We start from the raw sequence: 5,313 nt of genomic DNA, 5'->3' as shown, positions 1-5,313 counted from the left end.
GTTCCGACCGATCTGATTTCTGAACAGCTTGTTGACGAGACGCTGGTAAGTGTAGACACCCACATTTTGCTTTACTTTAACCAACAATAACCTAATATATGTTTTAGGTCATTAATATCTTGATCTGACTTTACGGATCATCAATCGGGACAAAATAAGATAGGGTCACTTCATAGCCCGAACCCTGATTCCATTCCGAGACCCGATTTCCGTAAATCGTTAGATCAATGGCAGATCTTGACCTGGGTCTAACCATCCAAAACCACCTAACCTCTCCTCTCATCCTAACCATCCAAACCTCACCTAACCTCACCTAACCTCTCCTCTCATCCTAACCATCCAAACCTCACCTAACCTCACCTAACCTCACCTAACCACCTAACCTCACCTAACCTTACCTAACCTCACCTAACCTCACCTAACCTCCTATCCCATTCTCCTATAAATACCCTCTCATCCCACCATCCAACAAAAAGAAGAAAAGGAACCCCTCTCTTAGAAAATTCATCCCTCTCCCTCATCTCTTCAAGGGTTCGGCCATCCTTGCCGGATCGGGTGATTTTATACGTTGGGTGATATATATCAAAAGCAGTCATTATCAAGCAAGGAATCATCTTCAAGGAATTAACATCAAAGAAAAATCAAACACAAAGTGGATTTTCAAAGAGGTAGGCATTTATTTCAATTCTATGTAGGGTCTGCTTTCATGCATATCTTTTACTTTAAAAGAAAAACCATGTTAGGAAGCATCTAGGATCAATCCTTAATCATATTCTTCTTGATGGTAGACTTTGAAGTTATACATGTTTCCCTCTTCTCTTAACCCATCTTATCTTCATTTTTATTTTTCCCTAATGGTTCACACCCTGGTTCCCCCTGGTTAGCCTCTGGTTAGACCCTGGTTGCACCCAGGTTCGTTGCTGGTTGCACCCAGGTTCGATGCTGGTTGCACCCTGGTTCCCTGCTGGTTCGCACCCTGGTTCCCCTGCTGGTTCGCACCCTGGTTCCCTACTAATTCGCACCCTGGTTCGCACCCTGGCCAGCCCCTGGTTGTACTCTGGTTCGCACCCTGGTTCACACCCTGGTTCCCCCTGGTTAGCCTCTGGTTAGACCCTGGTTGCACCCAGGTTCGCTGCTGGTTGCACCCAGGTTCCCCTGCTGGTTCGCACCCTGGTTCCCTGCTGGTTCGCACCCTGGTTCACACCCTGGTTCCCCCTGGTTAGCCTCTGGTTAGACCCTGGTTGCACCCAGGTTCGCTGCTGGTTGCACCCAGGTTCGATGCTGGTTGCACCCTGGTTCCCTTGCTGGTTCGCACCCTGGTTCCCTGCTGGTTCGCACCCTGGTGCACCCTGGTCCGCACCCTGGTTTGTACCCTGCTTTCTCCTGGTTAGACCATGGCTAGTCTCGGGTTTGCTCCTAACTTAGACCCGACTCACTAAACCCCATACCCATAAGCCTTAAACCCTATAACCATAGCCACACATCAACCCAAGCCATACCTTTGTCCACTCACTGAGGCACACCATTTATCCATAAATTTGGTTACATTAAATCTAACCCAGCCAGGCCACCTGCAGCTTAAGTCAAATCGCCCCAATACAATCCAACCAAGTGGGATCCCAACCCAGCTCAACTGAGTCAACTCTAGCCAACCTCCCTAGTCGAGTTGACCCAACTCTCTAGTCGAGTATGCTCAACCTCTTTAACTAATTGGACTCTCCCCTTAGTTGACTCAATCCAATTCCTTAATCAACCCATCCCAATGCAACCGAGTCGCATTCGACCAAGTTGCGGCCTTCCATGTCACAACCGAGTCATTCCCCTATTCTACTAATGCCCTTTTACACCTAGTAGAACTTCCTCCCTTTTGCCTAACCAAGTCATATCCCAACACAATCTGAGTCGCATGTTTGAATCCATTTGGCCGAATCTCATAAGCCCGCCCATTTTGAATTCCCAAAATTCAAACCCTTGATGATTCCTGTATGCTCAATTCTTTGATGCAAATTCCCAATTCCAAAATCCCATTGCTAAATCAATGTTTCTGAATCTCAAGTCCAATGCTCAAATACAAACCCGATTCCTGATCCAAATACCAATCCTGTTTTCCAAAATCCAAGCAACCTCCCCAGTGGAACTACGTGTGGCTTGATCCCCATCACGGGGTACGTAGGCAATTTGGCACTCCCAAGTTCAGTCGCACCTTTCTCTATCTTTCCCATTCCCTCACACTATTCATCATCTCGATTCATCTCGTGTCTCTCGGAACCATTGGATTATGGTTTCCGTCGTAAGGACCCTTAGAGCCCAATTTAGGAACACCGGTGTCGTGTCGTGTCCTAAGTTTTAGGGAGTCTTAGGTTTTAGGAGTCCAGCCTCATCACGGACGCTTGCTGTGTATAGCAACCGTGCCATAGGTCTAGTTACACTAGTCACCCACTCTTTCCCTAGGACAAGCCTAGTAAACTAGGATGTAGGCAAACCTGCATTAGTCTAAGGGACCATTTGCATTTAGATGAGAATCATATAGCATCTTAGATGAAATCCTAAGATAATAAAATCCTCAACTTGAATTAAATAACTTCTCCTAAAACTGTTGAAACAGTCAATCCCGTCTAGGTCGGTGTCCTAGTTGAGTTAGGCATAAGTAGCTTAGCTTAGGTGCACCGAACTACGTCGACTCTGATCCCAGTGAGGCTTGGGTACGTAGGCAGCTTGGATGTCTGACGGCATACCACCCGCGAGTCGGCACCACAACAAATTGTGGTGTTTTGGATATTAATTTTCTTGTAAATGCTTAATCAAATCATTTAGGGCTTTCCATGAAATTAGAATTCTAGGAGAACTTTCACTTAGAATGAATCCAGACAAATTAATAAATCAAGATACACATCTAGGATTCACATTGAAATTAGATCATAGGATGCATGTCACTTAGTTCGCACATTAACATAGAGTTGAATGAGCCATTTAAAATAAATTTAAAAGAGTTAGCTTTTGGAATCGAAGACCGATTATCGGGCAGGAATGGTGCATGTGGCGGATAACTCCCCATACCTTCCATTCTCGTAACCAGGTAGCGAGTCTAGATTTCTGGTTAATTTCGGGTCCTAGATCCCACATCTAGGTGGCGACTCTGTCATTCTCTTTCGTGTGGAGTTCGGATTGCCTTAGTGATCCCAAGTTCACATGAAAGATGAATTCAAATCAATATTAAAATGCACACGCCAATCGCGTGGATACGAGAGACCAAGAGAGAGAGCGCGGCGGCTCGCGCCCCACCCCTCTCGCGGGATCCGGGTACCACAGTCTGGCGACTCTGCTGGGGACCACCTAACTTCATTAAAATTTCAAAAGATAATTCATTTGAATTTAATTTAACTGGCTCATAAAAACTCTATACTTGTTAGATTAGTTTGTCTTGTTTTATTTTCTCATCACATTTTACTCGAACTTAACCTAACAAAACCTGAGGGCATCATAGATTGCGCAAACATATTGCACACACTTACATCACTTGCATCTAAACTCTTGCATCTCACGTGCACACACGTCCTATTTTAGGAACCCGGAGTGTTATCTAGCATGGTTGACTGGGATTTCATCACCTGGTGCCTCTGTGCTAGAGAAGCATTCCACCCTTAGCCTAGTACCTTTATGGTACGTAAACGGATCTCTTGTTCACGTACTGATACGCCGGACACTGGTACAGTATATCGAACAGGGATTCGCGCTAAGGGAACTCTTGGCCTTACCCCTAGATTAACCCACACATGCATGTAGTATACGAACACATGTGCATCATGTGTGTGAGCCTAGTTTAGGATATCCTACCCATTGGTGTCTAGATTAGGCCGTGGTCCATCTTCCAATGGTCACGATCGGTCCTTAGATACACGAACAAAGTCATGAGTCGAGATTCTCTCTCCACTCCGATAGATTAGGATTAGGGTTGATGCCTTCAGGTAACACTGATAAAATGTGAAAAAAAAAAAAAAAAATTTCCCTTTGGGTTAGGATATAAATCCCATAATTTTCAAAGATCTCATAGGATTAGTCATTCATGATCTATCCGTTGAAAGCAATCTTATGCTATCTCATCTAATCTTTTGATCGTGCGTCTTTCGTTCTTCTGTCATACGATTCGATCGTATCTTCATGCCATCCCCTAACTGGCAGATGCAGAATCTCACAATCTTTCGATTATGCGTTCTCATGATCTGATCATGCCTGGTCCAGATAATCCAATCTTGCTTGTACCCCTGGTCTGTTCCTCCTCTAGGGGCTACCTTTTTCAAGATTATTTTGCTAAGTCCTTCAGAGTTCACTCTCAGAATCATTGAGCTAGGGGCATTTCCCTATGCGAATCAGTCATCATTGTCCAAAATTGAAAGTATCAGCCATGATGATGTTCAGAACGAACCAGCCTTCGCCGAGCCTTCAACGCCAAACAGTTGCAGCAGTTAAAGTTTTAGTCACTTACTATTTTATGTTGAGTCAGTCATCATGGTCAGTATAATTGTTGAGTCCGGTCTTACAGTTAAAGGTCAATGCCTAGTCCAGGCAAGTTATCTTCTGTTTCTCTTTCTTATTTAGAGTTGTGAATCGTGAGCATGTTCAGGATAGGTCGTCTGATGTAATAGCTTTTCTTTAAATAAAATTTCAGTCAGTTCCAAAAAGTTCACTTGTGTCTGTTCTTAAGTGTGCTTCTGATCTTAAAATAAGACTCCCTCCTCAAATGAGGACAAAATTGACGAAACTCCACTTGAGTCACAGCAATTACTTGAACGAGAGGAGGAGCGCCAATCCCAACCTTTCAAAGATGAAATTGAAATGATAAACACTGGCACTGAAACTTTGATTCAGTGAATGCCGATTGAAAATACATTACCCTCTAAAGAGTGTGAAGAATTGATAAAATTATTTCAAGAATAAGAAGATTGTCTAGAAAAGCTACTACCGATACCAGGGGCAAGACATAGATGGAAAGCTCAAAGAAAATGAAGAAAGTGAGAAGATATATGCTATACAAGGGGCATAGAGTGGAAACAACTTTCATATTTCCAATCAATGACCTTGGTTCTCAAATTCATAAAGCCAACAAATTCAAGATGAAAAGTTCAAAAGCAAACAATGAAAAGTGATCATCAGATATCGAGAGTACGAATCCATAGATGGAGGATGTCAAAGAACAAGTTTCGCTCTATGAAAGTCAAAAGCACGTATTAGAATCTTGAAAGAAGAAGATCCATTATCTCTTACCTGGAAATGCAGTCAAACTCCGCGAAAAAAAAAAAACAAAAGAGAAAAAAA

The 5,313-nt window shown here is 43.5% G+C and overlaps 1 long non-coding RNA gene across 1 annotated transcript; it reads left to right on the top strand.

Moving 5' to 3' along the window:
- Nucleotides 1-302: 302 nt before the first annotated feature.
- Nucleotides 303-4,679, top strand: LOC143847329 (uncharacterized). Its single transcript, XR_013235011.1, has 2 exons — nucleotides 303-668; nucleotides 885-4,679. It is a non-coding gene; the product is annotated as an uncharacterized LOC143847329 (long non-coding RNA).
- The last annotated feature ends 634 nt before the right edge of the window (nucleotides 4,680-5,313 follow it).

Source organism: Tasmannia lanceolata, unplaced genomic scaffold (genome assembly GCF_043159265.1).
Source record: "Tasmannia lanceolata isolate RefF3 unplaced genomic scaffold, GAP_Taslan_0.1 ptg000015l, whole genome shotgun sequence".
NCBI classification, from domain to species: domain Eukaryota; kingdom Viridiplantae; phylum Streptophyta; class Magnoliopsida; order Canellales; family Winteraceae; genus Tasmannia; species Tasmannia lanceolata.
Note: the sequence above shows the minus strand (reverse complement) of the source record. Positions and strands in the feature narration are given on the sequence as shown.